We start from the raw sequence: 22,030 nt of genomic DNA, 5'->3' as shown, positions 1-22,030 counted from the left end.
TTTAAGTTTTTTTCCTGAAATTTCCCCCTTAAAATGAAGGTGCGTGTTATACGCCTGTGCGTGTTATACGCCGATAAATACGGTACCATCTGCCACAATTAAAGCTGATCTGAGCCGGCCGTCGCTGAGAAAAACCCTCCAGCATCAAGGTATTTTGCTGTTAACCCTCTGTAACGAAACATCTGAGATTAGGGACTTTATAGCCACGTCTGGCTATGTTTCCAAGCAACAGCATGCAATTTATTACACACACACAGGGAACAAAAGAGTATCTGAAACGTCTATCCGTATCTTACCTTTAAGTTGCTAGTATCCAAGCAAACACAACACAGCAGGGTAGGAGAAACCACACACGATTTCTGCCCTGAATAACTCACTCTGCTTGTAACCAGTCAGCCTGCCCTAAGCAGCCACATGACACCGACACCGCTCAATGGTTAATGTCAAGCAAATGCACCTCTAATACTCTTAGGTCAACTAAGCTTTTCCTCTCTCTCTTTTTTTGGTTCTTCAGTTGGTGCCTGTTCCTGAAGCATGAAATCAGAGGCGCATTCCACTTAGAAGCCTCCAGAGGAGCTGGAAACCTATTAATAAAGCTATTAGTGGATGAGAGGTAGACTGACAGCACAGCGAGTGTCCCTGTGTGCAAATAAGTAACTGGCAGCAGCAACGTGAAACATCCAGGCTGTAAGAAGGGGCGCGAGGAACATGCCAGAGACATACGTCAGCAATAGCCATCCTGGGGAAAGGAGAGTGCAGAGCAGTTATAACAAGCCTTTTCCTATTGAAGTATAGGTACGTGATGGATGCAGGCGGTTTCGGGGACCAGGGTTGATGAGAACTCCATAATCACTGCTGATGTGTACAGCAGCTCCAAACAGCCAGGTCTTGGGGTACATGATAAGAGGCAGCACACAACAGCTGCCCACCTGTATTGGAAAGTTGTAAAGTCCATAGGGGTCTATCGAACAGTAATGGGAGAAGATTAAGGAAAAGAAAAATGGAGCTAAAATCCCTTCCCCTGGGGAAATTTCTGGCTGTGGAGCAGTCTCCCAAGAGAACTGGTAAAAGCCCCAGTGCTTCAGTGACCTCTTGAATCTGACTCATTTCAGAGGGAGAGAATCTGGAGCATTTTTCAGGCAGCCTTTAGAGCAGCTCACTCCTGTGAGGGAGGATTTTCTTGTGCATGTCACAGTCAAACACATTGTTAAAGAACAGCCAGATTCAATGGCCCCTCATTTAAGCCACTGCTGCTCAACAGCCCTGAAACTAGACAGAGCCCTTGTGTATATTCCGCATGGAACAACTGTGGACAGTCCGGAGACTGTGAACGTGGGAGAAATGGAGGAGCGCCCCAATTTCTATGACTGGAGGACATCCAGCATGCGGTCTACAACCTGCCTAGCTGAAGGAGACGCTCCCCACCATCCCGGCTGGAGGCAGCCTCCCCATTTGATCACCCCACTCAGCCACTGGCAGACTCTTGTTTTGAAACTCGCACCTTCCCCAGGTCACAGGCTGCTTAGCTCTGCCTGGCCAGAGACTCAAAATAGCACATAAGCACATAAGTAAACTGAAACGGGAGGCAGCTGAGCAGAGCAGCATCTTTGTATGGTTCTCGCTTGGTGTAGACGCAGCACAAAAAAGCAACTGGAACTGTCACAGCGCTTCACAGCACACCTGAGGGAGGAGGCGGCTATCAGAGGCGTAACCCACTCAGTGCCATCCTCTACCTTTTACACTACACGAGAGACCATGCTAATGCTGCATTATCCAGCATCCCCCGTTATTCTTTCAATGTGGCGGATGCCTCAGAAGACTGCTGACAAACATCCATGAAGGGGTTAACGATGGAGGGAGAGGGCGATGGGCTGTCCAACTGCGGGAAAGAGAGCTAAAAGCAATTCCTGTTGTCAGTGGGAGCTACGTACCCGCTACGATTCGAATTCTGCAGCACCTGAAGACCCCAAGCAAGACGAGGGCCCCCCTGCACTCTGCACAGGGTAAACACACATTAACAGCCTGTCTCCGCCCGCAGAGACAGACAAGATGCAGGGATGGGCGGGGGGAGAAAGGAAGTACAATCACCCCCATTTTAAAGAGGGGGAACCCAAGCACAGAAAGATGAAGGGCCAGACTGTCAAGGCAGCTCCGCACGTTGGCAATCTGAGCTCTCTTGAAAAATCGGACAGTCAGCTCTCTCGAGTCCTAATCCCGTGCCTGAACCACAAGCCTATCCCTCCTCGCCTACCTAGCTCTGTGGCGACTCAGTCCGGGCCAAGTTTTCCCATGAATGGGCCTGACGCCAGACCCTCAAATCCAAACGTCGGCCCCTAGTTTCAGCAACAGCCCTTTGAAAATTGCTATGGCTCCCCACGGCAGGAAGTATCCTCGCAATGCTCCCCAACACCCCGCCCACACACCGGCCCAGCAAGCCTTGAGTGGACAGAAAAATAAACTGACATGGAGACACAGCAGATTTTCCTAAGAATGCCACCACTTGTGAGCCCTCCCGTGACACTTACATAGCCACCTTCAGCAGGAGAGTCAAACCGTCCACTTGGTGGAAGATGACACGTGGCAGCAATGCTGAAATGGGCAGCAAGTATAAATGAGAGTGGGGGAAAAACCAACTGGCAATGGTTTTTCGCTCATTGTGTGAGGCAGTCCCTACCTGAGCTGGAGTTCTCGCAGATGGCGACATAATAGCAAAGCATCTATTATGATGAATAATAGTTGGACAGATCCCCTCCCAAGGAGGAGAACCTCAGGACAAGTGACCTCTGGGGATTGAGGGTGTGCCCCACTGTTAGTCCAGTCTCCCCAGTGTAATGACAGAACAGGAGGAGATCCTTGCCCTGCCCTGCAAATCCCCTGATGAGGCAAACCATCTTGACGTGGGGCAATGTGGACCTATAAAACTGTGTCATGTTTATGCAGCACTTGGCACATTCAAGTCAGTACACAAATAACAACTGATGACTCAGGGCACTGCTCCTAGGAGATGGGGAAGGATTTACCCATCTGTGAAATGGGGATAACAAGCTGAGGTTAACTGACTAACCAATTTCCACACAGCAAGTCAGAGGCAGTGCAGAGATTAGAACCCCCACCCTCAACTCTTGCCCCAGTCCAACGGGTCACCCCCACTCTCCACAGAACCTCAGTGGAAATTTGGTTCCCTGCCTGGGAAACTTACTTTGTGTGAATTCCTTTGCGCTAATGTAAGGCTGTTGGGGTTTTACCCTCGGCGGGCAGTACGTGGAAACCGGACAAGGCCAACCGGATACCACGCTCTGTGAGAACTGTCAGCGGCCTGTAGCATTCCAGCACAATCAATGATCCCATGTCTGAACTTATCACTGTACAACCTAAAGTCAGACTGTATGTGCAGGCTATCCTCTTGCTCCCTGGAGATACCAGCCTGGGAGGAGCAAGAGAAGGTCTCTCCTTTGTCCAGCTAGTTTTCCAAATGCTAAGAGGGAAGGTTCCTAACCTGGCACAGAGGAACTTCATTCCTCTTTCATTGTTGATGCCTACGCCAATCTGGGATGGGGAGGAATGAGAATCAGCAAGACAGCAATATAACAGGGGAGCTAAGAACACACTCCATTTGTACTGGTGACCCCTCAAAGGGTGACTTACATTAAAAAAACAAACAAACCCATAACAAATCAGTGCTCTGTGTGGAAGTCCTCACCCTGAGTAAATCAGCAGTTTTCCAGTGACCTCTAAGAGAGTCGCAGGTAGCTACTGCTTCCCATGTTATGGCCTGAGTCAGGAAGAGAAGCAGCTCACCTCACATTTTCCCCAAAGAACCGCCACTATCACACGGTGCGGTTCCCTACAGCATCCGCGAGGCGCAGTGAAGTTGAATTTCTAGGGAGAGGGTCCCCCTACTGTCTGAAGCCCCGAGCTTCGAGAGACGTCTTTCCCAGTCTCGCTGCAGCGAGTTCAGCACCTGGAAATGCTTCTGAAATCTTACCCGAAGCGAGGACGCTAGCACGCCAGCCCTGGGTGTCAGGATGACAAACTCCTTCCTTGTGCGCTAGAAGTGAGGAGGTGGACACAGTGCCCTGCAGCCAAAGTGCTAAGTTCTTCTATTCTCCTCCTTTTAAAACCTTCCCAGAGGAAGCGACCTGACGAGGAGCAGATCCCCACTGTCCTCTCGGGAAGTGAAGTAGCTGAGTATCACGTTTCCGAGGGCTATTAATAACCCGTCACATCACACAGGCTTGCCCGAATCGCCCCAGTCAGGATGCAGCAGCTCTGACGGGGTTGTTTTGAAAGGAGTATCCGGTGAAAGCCCCTCTGCACTTCAGATAAGCACTGAGGAACTTCTCTTTCACTGCAGACACCTGCTTTCTATATTTAAAACCCTGCATCTGTTGAATATGTTCGGCTTGGCCGAAAACAAAGCTGTAAAAGGGTACGGGGGGGTGGGGGCGAGTGGGCAGGGGAGTTCACACAGTGAGACAAAGCTGGACATTTCCACTAGCTCCCTGCTCCTAGGAAAAGGAGAGAAAAATATAGGGCCTTTTTGTGGTCACTGCATCAGAGGAAAACAAAAAGCTAGCATCTGGCCACCATGGAAAAGAATATTGACTATTAACGGGCAAGCAACTGTTATTAATGGCTGTTAAAATCATGAGTCTTCTTCCTATTAATAGACTGATTATTATTTGCATCACACTAGTGCCCAGACACAACTTTGTCAGGGCCACTTCATGCCAGGTGCTGTACATACAGGCCCCTGCACCAGAGAGTTTTTTATAAGGTAATAATTGGAGATATACCAATCTCCTAGAACTGGAAGGGACCTTGAAAGGTCATTGAGTCCAGCCCCCTGCCTTCACTAGCAGGACCAATTTTTGCCCCAGATCCCTAAGTGGCCTCCTCAAGGATTGAACTCACAACCCTGGGTTTAGCCGCAAGAGAGTTAAATGCTGAAATTCCAGGGAAATTCAATGGGATTTGGATCCTGACTCCCTCGGGCTCCATTGAAATCCCAGCCTAGTATTTTATTTATGACAAAACAAGCGAGTGAAACAAGCAGGAAGAGAGGACAGGCCGGCAGAAATTGAGGCATGTTTTTGCAGAGCTTAGATGCATTTACAAGTGTGCCCATGTGTTAGTGTATGTATTATCAGAAGCTGCAATCGCAGCTGACCACCTGCCTATCTATTATCAGCTGGCAGGATGCTGTAGGCAGCACAGTAGAAATGAGTCTTAAGGAGGGATTTGAAGGAGGATCAGTGAGTGATCAAACTATTAACTGAGTCAAACCCAGATTTCAGTCACATTGAAAGCGACAGTGACAGCGTGAGCAGAACTATTTCCCCCATGCCGCATAGGTTCACTACAGAACTGCTAGTTGTACAATGGGAGCGTTTGGTGCTTTTACCCTGCTTGACTATAAATAGAGTTTCTTGATATCTGAGCTCACTACAACCAGGTCCAGCTGCTCTCTCTCTCTCTCTCTCTTTTTTTTTTACACTAGGAGTACAGGACAGCACATGCTTAGCACACATTCTCTCTGTGCTAGAACAGCTTTCGTGCATAACTAGAATGCAACTACATTTCAAAATAGGCGAAGGATGGTCACATAGCTAAAGCACAGGACTGGGACTCAGCTCTACATGGGAACTGCCAGACTGGATCCACGGTCCAGCTAGTCCAGTATCTGTCTCTGACAGTGGTCAGCATCACATGCTGCAGAGGAAGGTGCAAGTAATCTCACATTAAGGCAGATGTGGGATAATCTGACCTTCATATTAGGTGGTCTCCTAATCTCTAATCCAGGGGTCGGCAACCTTTCAGAAGTGGTGTGCCGAGTCTTCACTTATTTACTCTAATGTAAGGTTTCACATGCCAGTAATACATTTTAACGTTTTTAGAGGGTCTCTTTCTATAAGTCTATAATATATAACTAAACTATTGTTTTATGTAAAGTAAAGAAGGTTTTTAAAATGTTTAAGAAGCTTCATTTAAAAATTAAATTGAAATGCAGAGCCCCCTGGACCGGTGGCCAGGACCTGGGCAGTGTGAGTGCCACTGAAAATCAGCTTGCATGCCACCTTTGGCATGCGTGCCATAGGTTGCCTACCCCTGATCTATAACAACTCTGGCTTCTGGGATCCATGTCAATATCCAGGCCCTTTTTAAATCTTACTAAGCTTTTGGAATGAACAACATTCTGTGGCAGTGAGTTCCACTGTGTATTTCCTTTTTTGGGTTTTCAGTCTCCCACTTTTTAGTTTCACTGATGGCACCCCTTGTCCTTGTGTTCCCAGACAGAGAATGAAAGTTCCCAATTTACCTTCTCTACACTGCTCACTCTATATCATTATGCTTCTTACTCATCTACTTTCTAAGATAAACAATACCAATATTTTCCATCTCTCTTCATATGAGAGCTTTTCCTTCCCCTCTGTCCTTTTCATCACTAATTCTCCATTCCCGCTTCTGCCACAAACTTTCTGGTCAAGTTACTTCACTTCTGTCTGAGTTTTCTCATCTCTAAAATGGTCCTACTTCACAGGGAGGTGTTGAGGCTAAATTCATGTCTGGAACGCACTTTGAGGCCCTGGAATACAAGAACTATGGATTCTTAAAATGTATAGGTTGGCAGGCAAATTTGGAGTAAATTACCAATAAGTGCTGACTTCTATGATTCACCAATATTTACGGTTACAAACTGGTTATGTGCCACACCTGTCAAGCATCAACACCCCACGGGAGCATCACTGAAGACCTGTGAGAGCACAGACATAATGGTATTCTATGAGTCCTTCACTGTTTTCATTCCACATCTCTTCACGTTGTGAGCATCAATTTCTAAAACTCTGGACTTTATCCGTTACAAAATCCAAAGACAGAACGCGATAGAATTATAAGAGATACCTGCATAGCGACAGTCTGTGATTGGAAAGCTTCACTTGAGAGGATACTGCAGCATTGAAAACTACATAGGACTTTCCACTGGGGATTTTACATCACTATAAATGGAGCCTCTCTAAACATAGAAGCCAGGACTTGCGTCTGACCAAGGTTATAAAAAGATTCTGAGTTACACTAGTAAAGTGTAAATGAATACATCTACCTGATAAGAATGAAAGCCACTATCACTAGCACAAACTAAAACAAGACGAGACTACTTCTCCCACGGTTACTTTCTCCCAGTCTTCACTGTTCTCTATGTCATGGTTTCAAAACTGGGATGGGAAACAGACATTTGCAAATGTAGCTGAATTTTTCTTCATGCTATACAATCCCAGGTAATGAGATTTACCGTACATTGGCTTGAAGTTTGAGACTTGTTACTGTCAGGGTTGAATCTACTGATGATTAAATGATGTTCACCCGTTTTAAAAGTATCTTTAATTTTTGCATATGCACCCAGGAACAGAAATGCTTCAAAAAATTAAAAATATTCAGCCATGAACTACTAGAATTCCCAGCAGTATTTACACTAGCAATTCTTCCCAACTTTGACAGGATGCACACGAAGAGACCATAAAAATCATGTCACTCAATTACCTTCCTTACAACCCACACAATTTATTCACTGAGGGCCACAGGTTTATTCAGCACTTTAAAGACACATGAAAAGACAAGGAGAAGCTCACACTTGAAACACACCGATCTCATTTCTGATCGTTTCAGAGGCTGCTACCACAACAACTTCTCGAGCTAGAAACAGTGTTAAATTGTCTCACCTTTTGAAATGCTCAGTACCCAGCTCTCAAGTGGCAAGCAGTATTATAATACTAGTGCCTCAAGAAATTTCAGCTTCTAAAGTTACACCAGTATTACAGCAGGGGAAGAAGGAAGTAAACCGAAAAAGAATGACACGAGTTATATCATCTGATATATCCCGACCGATCCATGTTCAAAGCACTTTGGCACATCAATCTCAATACTTTCAGGACCACCAGGGTCTTCTAAAGAAAGGTCCTAAATGAGCAATCGGTAAGAAAAGACTGAAACCCTTGGCAGCTCTCTTCAAGCATTCCACTCCCAGCTCAATATGGCCAAGATGCAACTTGAACACCTAAATAATCAGAAGCTATTTTGGATTTTTATCTCAAGCATTAAGACCAGCACACAGATTGAGAGAACAGAAACCTGCATTCCACAGATGAAACAATTTCTTCATTTTAAGTATCCACAGGGTCCAGCCCTTGCTCCGACAGAGCTGCCAGTTCGCAGTCTGTATTTACTCCCTCCAGAGAGGGCTTTGCTGCAAAAAGATGATCTGTTTGTTGACAAAGCGTTAAGTAGCACGGTTCACATAAATCTCCCTATTTATTATCAAGGCTGCATGCACATTCATCAACTACTGCTGAGCACTGAGCAGCTGCTGCATTCCCCTTCAGTGTCACCACACTACTAGTGTTTATCCTTGGGCTTCACAAAGTGCTTTGACAAGCTTTTACATATGATCCACAACAGCTACTGTACATAAAACCAAGGCAACTCTCGGGGCGGGGGGGCTCTTCAGAGCAGTGTGGCCTGGTGGATAGAGCACTGGCCTGGGACTCAAGAGATCTGGGTTCTAGTCCCAGCTCTGCCGCTGGCCTGCTGGATGACTTTGGGTTCATCATGTTACTCCTGTGCCTCAGTTTCTCCATCCATAAAATGGGGCTATGATACTGATGTCCTTTGTAGCACACTCTGAGATCTACTGATGAGATGTCCTATATAAAGAGCTAAGTATTATTATTAGTTCTACTTCCAGGTTTGCCAATCACCATAGAAACTCAATGTTGCTATGCTATAGATGCATCTTGACCCGTATCTGAAGCAATACTTGGCAATTGCAGAGCATCAGCCCGTCAAGTACAAGCATTACTGTACAATACTGTACAAGCATTAGGACAGCATCTCTGAGAGGCAGATAAACACATTTTACATGGAGGGGGAGAGGTTAAGGCCCCGCTTTTTGAAGTGCTGAGCACCTGCAGCTCCCTTTGAGCTCTGGGACGACTGTGGGTTCTCTGATATCAGAGGGGTAGCCGTGTTAGTCTGGATCTGTAAAAAGCAACAAAGAGTCCTGTGGCACCTTACAGACTAACAGAAGTACTGAAGCATGAGCTTTTGTGGGTGAATACCCACTTCGTCAGACGCATGACGTCAGACGTATTCACCCACAAAAGCTCATGCTCCGATACATCTGTTAGTCTTTAAGGTGCCACAGGACTTTTTGTGGGTACTCTGTAACTTTAAAAATCAAGCCAGTAGTTCAGACACCAACTTCAACAACCCCAGCCTGACACGTCTGGCCCAAGGCCATGCCTGAAGTTACATGTAGTCAATGGGAATGGCCAGGGATAGAAGGTAGGCGTTCTTCATGTTCTAGCCATGCTAAGACTGCATTTTCTTGTGTCAACTGTAACTCCTGGCAACTTCTATTTTTTCTTTCATCTAAGCAGACTAATTCAGGTTTGGCCAACAGAAGCATGCGCTGGACATAGAGCAGTGGTGGGCAACCTGCGGCCCGTCAGGGTAATCCTCTGGCGGCCCGTGAGTCAGTTTGTTTACATTGACCGTCCGCAGGCACGGCCGCCTGCAGCTCCCAGTGGCCGTGGTTAGCCGTTCCTGGCCAATGGGAGCGGTGGCCAGCATGTACCTGCGGCTGGTCAATGTAAACAAGCTGTCTCGCGGCCCGCCAGCAGACTACCCTGATGGACTGCATGCAGGCCGCAGGTTGTCCACCACGGACACAGAGGCTTCGCACCCACCTACAGGGTCAAGAGATTTCTTGGGCTCCCAAGTAGCTAACCCATGGCCCTCTTGCACTCCAAACACAGGCACTGCAATAATGACAAGACACTATCAGAGCTAAATGGCCATGCAAGCCCCTGCGGAGAAGCCCACATCCGCCCATGTGCTTCTGTCCCCGGCATTAGTTAAAACAGGGACAGAAGCAGCAAGTGGCTGAACGAGTTGGAAGCAAATTCAGGGTGTTTCACTCCAAAGCAGGTGCCAGGGGTAAGAATTCTTACAGGCTTGCAAAGAGATCCACAGACAACCTCAGGCAGTGCAGGAGTCCTGGGAAAAGCTGAGCCTCTGAGTGCAATGACTGACAAATGCCAAAATGGGCACAACAACCCCCTTCCATCCTGAAAATAGAGTCACCCAGAAGGTTTTCTCCAGGGAAACGGGAATCTTCTCTTCCCAGTCACTGGCAGCAAGATTGTGAAGGAAATACAATTTCTTGTCAATCAGAACAGACCCATTCCCAGAATCTCACACCTGCATGGGAAGAATTAAGCACATTCACTATTTAAGGAGGTATTTCTGTAAGCCTACCCCAAAAGCCTGGCAACCTACTCATGTCCTATTCTCTTAAAATAGCCCTGCTGGAGAGAGGTACAACATGACCAACTGGAGAGCTCAGAAAAGGGCGTCTCTGTGCATTACTGACATTTAAGTTGGTGGATCTGACTTGCCAGGTTCAGCAGACCCGTTCCATGGGGTAGCCAAGAATTCGACACGTAGACCATCTCATTTATCCCCATCTCATTCCTGCATCAGCACACAAAGTTAAGCCTGGTGGTGCCGTGCTTGCCACTTCTCAGCAGAGCGGCATTTCTGACAGCTAATATTTCAGATACTGGACAGCGTCTCTGCTCCTTCCCCTCCTCCCCCGCCCACTATGCACGCCCCTCCCCCCCAGCCTGCCTGCAGCCAGAGAAGCCACATAAGAGATTTTTGTTGTTGCAGAAACAGATCTTTTAGGGTGACCAGATGTCGCTCAGCTTTTGGTTCATGCCAAGAACACAGGGCTCCAGATACGCATGGTCGAAAAGAAGAGAGCCAAGAACCCGAAGAGCAAATGTTTCCCAAGAGAAATTCACTGGCATTCTCTCCGGCAAACTGTTTTCTTTGTTTTGTTTGCTTAAAGAAAAGAGGCTAAAGCGGAGGTCCGTTAAAGAGACAGGAAAACAAATCCTGCCCAGCAGCTGAAATACTGGGTATTATCAATATAGCAGTAAGAGACCCATTCAGAACAGCAGAGCTGCCGTAATTACTATTTCCACCGATTAACCTGTAATTGATTTGAAAATTGTTCCAGCACCTCCTTCTGACACTACTCATCTTTATTGCCTGAAAAGAGTAGCTCACTCCTCAGCACTCTCAGTGGGGACAACTGATCCAAAGAAATATTTAGTTTCTTACAGTCTTTAATTGCTCCTTTAACGCCACCCTGCTGTGCCCACTGATTATTTTGCAGGCTTCCAGCTTCTGATACACTTAGAGGATTTCTAGTTCTTTATTTGTAATGCCTTTGGCTATTTGATCTTCACACTCCTTAATTTTGATCTTACACGGCATCTATCTCAGTTTAAGTTCCTTTCTATTGACTTCACATGGGTTGGATTTCCACTTCTGAAGGATAGCCATCTGGCTCACACCACCTCTGAAATCTTGTCCTCTAACCCTACTCTATATTCCCCTCTTTATTTTGCTTCCTTTTCTGCTAGGGGCATGCATGCCCTGTGTGACTATCAGTGTGAGTAGGAGGACATACTACGCTAAACCCAAGGAGTTTAATTTCCTCAGTGTGGATTTTTGGGTTCTTCATGACTAGCTTCCCGTTTTAAAATCCTCCTTTTGAAAAGTTCCATGTTCAGGGACCAGTTTCTAGGACCATCCTTCTTCAGAGGATGCTGGACTTCATTAGGTTGTGGTCCACGTTAGTTACTTAATGCTTCAAGAACTTCTTGAAACAAGTGAGGTGTGTTTGTGATTTAGGACCCAGCTGAGAACTGGATGGTTTTGTATTTAAGGCACTACACATAGACTCGAGATCTGGGTTTGATTCCTGGCTCTGCCATGTGCTCCTCGACTGCGTCTGGGCAAATCACTCACTCTCTCTGCCTCAGCTCCCAACTGTACAATGCAATCAACTTTCCTTTCTTCCCCCTGAACCTCCACTCCCCTTCCTCTGTCTTGTCTATTTACAATGCAAGCTCTTTGGGGCAGGGTCTGTCTCTTACTAGGCACGTGCACAGGTTGCTGATCTCACTAGGTTCTGATCTCACTTGGGGGCCTCCGGCTGCTGCAGTACAGAACTGTACACTTGAATACTGCACTCTTCCAAGATGCAGTCATTTAAGGTAGCATTGAGAAATCGCGTCTCTAAACCATGTCCTAGCGTGACCTACAACCAGCTTATATGCTGGCAACTGAAGCTCGCTAATTACTGCTTTAGGAGACCGAGTTGTTCTGATCTCCCTGCACAGTGCATACCCTCTATCCTCTTTCCCGATCTGGAGGTTGGTAGTATAACTCCGGGAACACATCCACACTCCTACGACTTGGGGTTTGAATCCCCCGCTCCACTCAGAAGTGGCTTCTCATTAGATTTGAGATTTACAGGTAGAGCTGGATGGAGACAGCAAAACCCACAACAGCCTACATTCCCTTATTACCCCCAGTCCCGTCCTTCCTTTGGCAGATGCTGCATCTTCCTGGCCAAGGACCTGAACAGAACAGCTTACCCAGCCTCTGAGCAGCGCCCAGCGATCGGCCTGCGAGCTGTCTGCCGAGTAAGGAAAGAGCAGCCACTTCCCTTCCCCCACACCCTACGGAGGAAGAGATTCTTACTAACCCCTTTAAATCACAAGAATGGGTTAGTAGCAGCACAGAGGGCTAGCACCCTGTTTGGCTGCCAAGTTGTGTCTGGTTAGACACTACACAGAGGCTTAGTTCTGCTGGAGCATGAACAGCTGCTTGCTAGGAGCCTTGCTCCTGACACTACTTAGCAATGGCTCCCAGTAGAGCAGGGATCGGCAATCTTTGGCACGCGGTTCGCCAGGGTAAGCCCCCTGGTGGGCCGGGCCGGTTTGTTTACCTGCCGCGTCCGCAGGTTCAGCCGATCGCGGCTCTCGCTGGTTGCGGTTCGCTGCCCCAGGCCAGAGGCGGCTGAGGGAAGCGGCGTGGGCTGAGCCGATTTGTTTACCTGCCGCATCTGCAGGTTCAGCCGAATGCAGCTCCCAGTGATCGTGGTTCGCCGTCCCAGGCCAATGGGGGCTGCAGGAAGCTGTGTGGGCCGAGGGACATGCTGGCCGCTTCCCGCAGCCCCCATTGGCCTGGGACGATGAACCGTGACCAGTGGGAGCCGCGATCGGCCGAACCTGTGAATGCGGCAGGTAAACAAACCAGTCCGGCCTGCCAGGGGGCTTACCCTGGCGGGCCGCAGGCCAAAGGTTGCCGATCCCTGCAGTCGAGCTTTCCACACTGTGGGCCACCTCCCGTTCTCAACGCTTTGCAGACTAGCTGGTGTCCCAGCAGCGTTCCCTCTGCCCCAGTCCAGAGCACGTAGAAGGTCGCAGCTTGGGTCAGCGAGCAGCCCTTTTCCTGGGCCCCTGAGCATGATGCTGGCTTCCCTGAGACATCGAATCACTCTCAAGTGCACTGCAGCCTTTTGCTTTAACTGCCAACGGCGCTCGCACTGCATACGTTACCAAGGGGCTGTATGAATATCTCAGTCAGGGAGAGGGTTTAGCCCCATTTTACAGTCAGGAAGACGTTAACGCCCACATTTCCACAAGGAACCACTAATTCTGGGTATTCGACTTGAGAAACCATGGGCCTGGATTTCAGACCCGCTGGCACCCACCACTCCCACTGGAGTCCATGGAAGCTAGAGTTGCCTAGCCGCTCCGAATGTCAGGCCTTAAGATCATTGGTCCCCAAACTGCAGGGCATGGCCCCCTAGGGGGGCATGGAGAAACATCTGGGGAGCGTGCAGTGGGGCACAGGCCACCCCCACGGTGGGTGGGGAGGCAGTGCCACGCATCCAGCCCCACTCTGCCCCCAGCCTCGCTCCTCCCCCAACCCCACTCAGACCCCAGTCCTGCTCTGCCTCCAGGCCCGCCCAGCCCCACAGGGGGTGGGTGGGTGGGTGGGGAGGGAGCCCCACGCTTCCAGCCCTTCTCTGCCCCCAGGCCAGCTCGTCCCCAAACCCCGTTCAACCCCCATTCCTGCTCCGCCTTCCGGCCCAGCTCCGCCTCCAGGCCAGCTCTGCCCCCTGCCCCAGCTCCATTCTGCCCCCTGCCCCAGCTCTCCTGCTGAGGAAGCCTTGGCTGTGCAGTAAGCGGGGGCGGGGGGGTGTTACTGATACGGGGGGAGGACGGGACTGGAAAAGTTTGTGCATCACTGCCGTAGATTCTTGAAGCCGGGCACCAATAAGCACACAGCTTTTCCAAACCTGGGCCTCACCGAGGGCCACACACTGAACCAGTGGCAGAACCAGCCTCAGAACCCAGCCCTGCGCTCAAGGCGTTCGATTTGCCAGTGTGGCGTCTCACCACTATCTCCATGTGCTAGGAGCGTTATGACATCTGTTCCCTGTAGCACTCGCAGCACCTTGCGGCAGGAGATTGAGAGAGGGAGGGTGGCTTTAGAAAAGTCAACAGCGACCCCACGTTTTGCAACTAATCCTGGGCACGTTTGCTTAGGCAGGTATGACGTTACTGACATAATCTGGGACCATATAGAACATGGTTGCAACCAAAGTCCTGTAGTGGCACCGAATCTTGTCTGAAGGGGGTCAAATGAGGTGTCTAAGACAAGGTTACAGTTTGCTGGTTATAATTATGATGTCTATGTGTGTGTATCATTTTTGTAGTGGAAGTTGTGAATATTGGCTCTATACGGTCTTACGCTATGCTTCTGGGTGACATCCCAGACAAGTTGGTGTTAGCTCTGCCTTGCCTGCTTGATGGCCCATTAAGGACCATCAGCTACACAATTGATCCATGGAGAGAAGGCAGATGCGCCTTGTAAGTCAGCAAAGTATGCAGGGACTTGCCCATGTGACTCCAGACTCCATTTTGCTTGTAATTTTCCACAGTAAGGACAAAGAGGTTCTTACACCTGGAAAAGACTATAAAAGGCTGATGCCTCATCTCCATCTGGTCTTCAATCCTGCTTCTTACCTCTGGAGGGACTTTGCTACAAACTGAAGCTCTGAACAAAGGACTGAATGACCCATCCCAGCAGGGGATGTACTCCAGAGACTTGATTTGAACCGGCAGTTTATTCCACCACTGCTACAAGCCTGAACCAAGAACTTTGCCATTGCTGTATGTAATTGATTCCATTTAACCAATTCTAGCGCTCATCGCTATCTTTCCCCTTTTATGAATAAACCTTTAGATTGGCAACAGCATGATTTGTGGGTAAGATCTGATGTGTATATTGACCTGGGTCTGGGGCTTGATTCTTTGGGATTGAGAGAATCTTTTTCTTTTACTGGGGTGTTGGTTTTCATAACGATTCATCCCCAGGATGAGGGGCACTGGTGGTGATACTGGGAAACTGGAGTGTCTAAGGGAATTGCTTGTGTGTCTAAGGGAATTAGCCATTGGGATGAGACCAAAGTCCTCTTTGTCTGGCTGGTTCGGTTTGCCGTAGAGGTGGAAAAACCCCAGCCTTGGGCCGTAACTGCCCTGTTTAAGCAGTTTGTCCTGAATTGGCACTCTCAGTTGGGTCCCGCCAGAACGGTATCATTACAGCGGGTCTTGGTCCATTTGCACTTTGAGTAAAAGAATGATGTTTCTATGGGCAAAGCAGGGACACACTGTTCCCTTTCATTGTTCCTATGATCTTTGGTTTTAATGGGAAAAGGAGATTTAGAAAAAGCAAGGAGGCAAACGTTCATCCTAAAGCACACGCGTTATTCAGCACTCAGCACACAACAGAAGTGGCGTTAGGTATTTTATTAAGGTTTCCTTTTCTGCAGTTCACCCCCCTGCACAATCCCTAACAGGAAGTTTAAAAAAAACACATGTGTGATATAGGGCCCAGCAACCTTGACTTCAGTCACAGGCATCTGAACTGAAATATGGAACATAAGCAGAGAGAACATGTGCAGCATAAACAGATTGCAGCAGGTTGCTCCCCCAGCGCTGGAGGGGGAGAGCGGCACAATACCGATAAGTTATATTAATGTACTGCATTGCATCCGGAAGGATCGCAGGCTGCTTCACAAAATATATTGATGACTTACCTCAGGGGAGAGCATTCTTTGGGAACAGAGAGAAGGAGCAAACTTCTTTTGGGGCAGTGCTGTCATGTAAGGCGACACCAAGGGGTGCATTGTTGGAGCTGGGACCAGTGCCAGTGGAGTCTGCTGTATTTCACGCTGCTCCTTCTCCCCAGCCTGTGTGGGACTTGGTGAACTTCTCACGGGAGGCTTTGTTGTATCCGTTCTTATGGGAGCTCCTTCTTCGGCTTCTGCTTCAGCGTTTGGTGCAGCTCCTCCTGGTTTCTCACAGACACCGGGAGTGTTGATGCCGGATGCAATCGTGATATTGAGATCAGCTTTGGAGCTGCGGGAATCTGGGCTGATGCTGGAGCTGGATCTCCATTGCGCTGTTTTCTTTGTGCCAGTCTCAGGCATTGCCTGTCTGCTCGATGACGCTGGTTTGTCACTAGTAGGATTCAGGAATTTGAGTCCTCGGGGTCTGATGAGACTTTCATGGACCGTTCCGGAGGACAGAATTTCAGCTTCCTGTCTCGTGAGGTGCAAGGTCTGGCGGAGGACAAGCATTCCGAGCCTCTGCTCAGAACGTGAGATTACCCCAGGGAGAAGAAATATCTGCTGTGTCCAGCCTTCAGGGAATTTAGTCCATTGCAGGAGGGCCAGAGCTTGCAGCCTGCAGGTTTAAAGTCTGCCATGTTAAAGAGCCCTGTACTGCATGCATGTCTGGAGGGTGGCGTCTGACTAGTAGAGCTCAGTCCAGGTGGGTCAGATTAATTCACAGGTCAAATACTGGAGATGTGAAGACTCCATCCTGCAGACTTCGGCAGGGTTTGAAGAAGTTTAGCCTGAGCTAAGACCTAGCTGATTGGACATTTTCCAGGCTCCATGTCACTGCCAGGGGTGATAAGAGAACTGATGGAGGGTGGCAGCCGCCTCCTCTCTGCCTTTATGCTCTTGTACAGGAGCACGAGGCAGCACCAGACTCATATGCTTCCCCAAAGGCCACTGCTATTCAAAAACCCTCCAGGCTCCCACGCAGGAGGTGCAGGCACACCTCCAGTGGGCTCCACACTGGTGCTTACTGGAAGAAAACCAGGGGGCCAGCTTGACTATCACCACCAGGCAACAGACTGCGACTTGCAGTACCAGGGAAAAGGAAGTGGATTACACACATGTGCATTTTGCAACTGAAGGAGCTGGAAGTAATTCTTGCCTCACTAATCCCATCTCTAGCTGTTGAACAGTAATGTGACAGAGTTCATGAGCCATCGACATTTGTGAGAAGGCGGCTCTAACCTGTGCAAAAAAGAAATCCTGTCCATCCAGCATGCTCGGCAAAGAAATAACATCTAAATATGCTCATAGCCTTGACTGTACATCCATCCATCCTGCTGCCTGGTCCCATGCCATTTGCTGTTATCTTTAGCTTGCCACATAGCAGCACCTGGCCCCATCATTATGTGACATTCTTGTTATCCCACAGGAAAAATAAAAAAACCAACACAGCAGGAACTAAAAATGATACATCCCGTCCCATCCCCAGGGCTGTCATTGGGAGCTAACAGTGCGCTGTAGTGTCTGAAAGGATCAGATTTTAAAAGAAAGCAAAAATATAAAGAAGCAAAGAGGTAAAAGAAAATTAAGAACAAAGCGTGAGGGTTTTGAGGGAGGAATATTGGTGATCAGCTGAGTCAGAATTCATGTCCAAACACAGCTGGTTGTATGCAAGAGCCTAAACCGGCATGGATTCAACAAGGAGATATGCTTAAGCATGAACTTTACACTGTTAATGTTGAGACCGGCCGAATGCCTTGTCCCACTTTAAATACTGCCTGAATAATTATTTGCAAGTCATCAACTCTGGGCTGCAAAGATTGACAGTGTCATAAACTACGCTTCAGCCATAACAGCTGCCGCCAGCAGGAGTTCTAAGAAATGTCGCTTTTAATTAAAAACATCGTTTTGAAATACACTGCACAACTTCTACATGTGAAGAGAGGTTTTACCCACCGCGGGCGTGAGATGCCATGCAGGGGCGAATGGGCCCGGCTTTCCTTCCAGCCTGGAAGGTCAGCCCCAAGACCATGCGTGCACAAAAGGTGCCAGGTACTCTTAAAAGGGGTTTGCAAAGAGTCCAGTCTTGTTTCAGTTGTGTTAGCAACTTGCCTGAGCTTCCAGGAAACGCTATGTGGGATAGCTCAGTGGTTTGAGCATTGGCCTGCTAAACCCAGGGTTGTGAGTTCAATCCTTGAGGGGACATCTGGGGCAAAATCAGTACTTGGTCCTGCTAGTGAAGGCAGGGGGCTGGACTCAATGACCTTTCAAGGTCCCTTCCAGTTCTAGGAGATAGGTAGATCTCTCATTGTTATTATTATATAACTGCATGGAACAGAGCTCTATACTGCAATGCCCAAGGCACCACTCTGTTTTCACTTGGTTGTCGAATACCACGGCAGAGGTTTTCAAGAGCAACTAGTGATTTTGGGTATCACTTTTTGGCTGCTCAATTAGAGACACTTTAAAGGAGCCCAATTTTCAGAGGGTAAAGTGCTCAGCACTTGCTGAAAATCAGGTCCTTTTCAAGGCATTTCAAACTGGGCCCAAGAAAGTCGCTAGTCGCCTCCTGAATTCCAGTCCTGTGTTCTAACCCCTACCACACTGCTGCCCCCCAAAAAAGGAATGTCCCGCTAGGGTGACCAGACAGCAAATATGAAAAACTGGGATAGGGGTTGGGGAGTAATAGGAGCCTATATAAGAAAAAGACCCAAAAATTGGGACTGTCCCTATAAAATCAGGACATCTGGTCACCCTATGTCCGGCCAACATGTTATTATTAGGAGGCAGAGCTGGAGCAGTATAATATTTGGGACATTAAAACAGGAGTGATGCAAAAGGACTTCTTCCTTCTCTCCAATAAAACCCGAAGCCTCTGCCCATGTTTTATCGGGTTCCAACTGAACTGCAGCCAAAGCAGCACGAAGGTACAATGTGCTCGCGAAAGGCTCGAATACAGCTCTGCAGCATTTCCAGGACTTGCATCACATCAGTTGCATCAAAATTCTGTTAGAGCAACGAACAAGGTCTCGTGAACTGCTGAGAACGAATACTCTGCAATGTGTGTCGGGAGCGGAGGTTCCCTAGGAACCTTTTACCACCGTCATCGGGTAGCAAATGTCAGACATGTGATCCCTATTCTATACGCATTCAATATTTTTTATTGGCTTTGATCCATTTCTGCCAGTAATCTGGATTCGGTGGGAACTGATTGCATTTGAGAAAAACATACTCATTTCCCACAAGGTCTAATTTTCCAGGGAAGCATTTCAACTATTTTGGCAAATCCATGTTCTGGCAATTCAGTACTAGTCCATAAATTCTTAATGGGTTTTCAATCACAATTCATCCCGGCAATACAAGCTGCAATACCGATTACCATATTAAGCATGACAGAACAATGTAAAAAGGATTTTTCAAGCAATATTAATAACCTGTCAAGTGCATAAATCTCCTTCCCACACAAGCGCTACAGGGGATCTGGATGCTGCAAAGGAACATGCAGTAAATAACCTTTTGGAGGAAGATAGCTTATCCCCAGCACACAGCCCTAGGTGTCCCTTGGCTTTCAGACTCTTGCACTGCACAGACCCAACCAGTTACTCAATCTGACAAAGCTCAGACAAGGGAATCCGAAGGGAGGGTTCTACAGGTAGCTCTGTGCGGCCTAGCAGATAGAGAACCAGACTGGGAAGCAGGATTCTAGTCTCACCTCTACCACTGACCTTGGGCAACCTCCCTGTGCTTTGCATCCCCTCCTGCCCTCTCTCTACCTTGTCTATTTAGATTATAAAATCATAGAATATCAGGGTTAGAAGGGACCTCAGGAGGTCATCTAGTCCAGCCCCCTGCTCAAAGCAGGACCAATCTCCAGACAGATTTCTTTTTTTAACCCCAGTTCCCTAAATGGCCCCCTCAAGGACTGAACTCACAGGCCAATGGTTTAGCAAGCCAATGCTCAAACCACTGAGCTATTCCTCCGCCCCATTTTGGACAAAGGGACAGTCTCTCACCATATACACATGCATAATCTCTAGCATAATGGGGCCCGGACCTCAGATGCCACTTCTAGACACTGTTCTAACATAAACCACAAAAGGAGAGCAACTGCTTTACAGCATAAGCAACCCTTCCTAGCTCCTTAGTTTAATAGAATCATAGGACTGGAAGGGACCTTGAGAGGTCATCTAATCCAGTCCCCTGCACTCAAGGCAGGACTAAGTATCATCTAGACCATCCCTGACAGGTGTTTGTCCAACCTGCTCTTAAAAATCCCCAATGACGGAGATTCCACAACCTCCCCAGGCAATTTATTCCAGTGCTTAACCACTCTGACAGTTAGGAAGTTTTTCCTAATGTCCAACCTAAACCACCCTTGCTGTAATTTAAGCCCATTGCTTCTTGTCCCATCCTCAGAGGTTAAGAACAACAATTTTTTTCTCCTCTCCTTGTAACAACCTTCATGATTCACCATTATCCATAATAAAGATAAAAGAGCCACAGGGAGAGATCAGTGCCAGGTGATTGTCCCGAGCACAGGGCAGGGCAGGGCAGCAGGAATCACCGTGTAGCGAACTATGGCCTGGGGCTGAGAGCCATGACTCTGTTCTTAAGCCACTTCACTCCTCGGTGCTTCAGTTTCCCCATTAGTCATATCGGGATAATGCTCACCCCACCTTTCTAACACGGTTGGAGAGTTTAAGGATACAAAATGTCACTGAGTGCAAAGCACTATTAGTAATAATAATAATCCTGATTTAACCAGCCTTCTAGGCTAGTGTCCACTCAAGCGCCAGTGGACAGTAATTGCTCTGGAAAGAGACACTACAAAAAGAACGTATCACAGATTAACTGATTACGACTTGAAACACACACCTTTTTTCCTCGTGAAGACACAATCCAAGACTTCCTGACTATCAATATTATGCAATGATGTGACCCTTTGGAACTTCACAGCAGCAGAGGTGATAGAAAACAGGGCCTTCCTGGTCCACAGCTGTAGCTCTTTAATGGCTGAGATAAAGGAGAATCTCTTTTAGCTGCAAGCTGTATAGGATCTTGGAGACTGCTGAGCAATTCTGATTTCATCCAGCAGAGGGCAGGGTACACACTACCAGACCAAGTATAAGCCCTTGAGCAATGTTTAACGTACCAGCCTTTCACCTCCTGGGTTCCAAAGAGGAAGAGTGGAGTCACAGCACAGGGCTGTGTAAATGGGAATGGGTGAAGTGCTGTTACATCTAGCTAGGCCGGACATGAAACACACAAGGGTCGGTGTTTGTGGACCTGCCACATCCCCAGGTGACACAATAAGGCATGGTTTGCTGCCTGGCTTTGGCAGAAACACATAGCAAAGGACGTTGGCAGATCAGTGCCCAGGCACCGTGCGCAGATCAGAAGCGTACGCCTCTTGTCCTTTTAGTCACATAGCTAGGGCCAAGGGGTCCAGGTACAGAGCACTGAATTCAGCCTGATTTCAATGTGAGTACATAGACCCAAAGGGGGTTTTAACCACGAAGAACAGCCTGCCATAATACCCCTGCACGTATAACCTGGGTATGTGTTATAAATACCGCCCCGCACATACGCTGTGTGGACGCATGCAGCACATGAATTAGCTCACAGCTGGTTGCAACCTTCCTACCTTGCCGTGCGCTCACAACCCTCAGCTAAGAGCACATGGAGGCAGTTCTCAAACTGTAGGTTGGGACCCCAAAGCGGGTTGCAACCCTGTTATAATGGGGTCGCCAGGGCTGGCGTTAGACTTGCTGGGGCTCGGGGTCGAAGCCACAGCCCAAGCCCCACCCCCAGGGCAGTGGGGCTCAGGTTACCGCCCTTTCCTGCCCCTCTCTCCCTCCCACGGTGGCGGGGCTCAGGCTTCACTCCCCCTTCCTGGGGTGGTGCAGTAATTGTTGTCAGGAGGGTGTCGCGGTGCAATGAAGTTTGAGAACCGCTGCAGAAAGCCCCCACCTGCTG

General features: G+C 48.3%; 1 protein-coding gene across 7 annotated transcripts in view; it reads right to left on the bottom strand.

Moving 5' to 3' along the window:
• Positions 1 to 22,030, bottom strand: part of PTP4A3 (protein tyrosine phosphatase 4A3) — a 172,157-nt gene that overhangs the window by 43,515 nt on the left and 106,612 nt on the right. The window contains exon 1 of one of the 7 annotated variants that reach the window (XM_045003776.1): positions 20,930 to 20,944. The exons of 5 other annotated variants lie outside the window; for them this stretch is intronic. The gene's annotated coding sequence lies outside the window, so the exon portion shown is untranslated. Of the gene's footprint in view, positions 1 to 296; positions 399 to 20,929; positions 20,945 to 22,030 lie in introns of those variants that run through there. One more of the 7 variants, XM_045003774.1, reaches the window with a different exon arrangement.

Source organism: Mauremys mutica, chromosome 2 (genome assembly GCF_020497125.1).
Source record: "Mauremys mutica isolate MM-2020 ecotype Southern chromosome 2, ASM2049712v1, whole genome shotgun sequence".
Lineage (NCBI taxonomy): Eukaryota > Metazoa > Chordata > Testudines > Geoemydidae > Mauremys > Mauremys mutica.
Note: the sequence above shows the minus strand (reverse complement) of the source record. Positions and strands in the feature narration are given on the sequence as shown.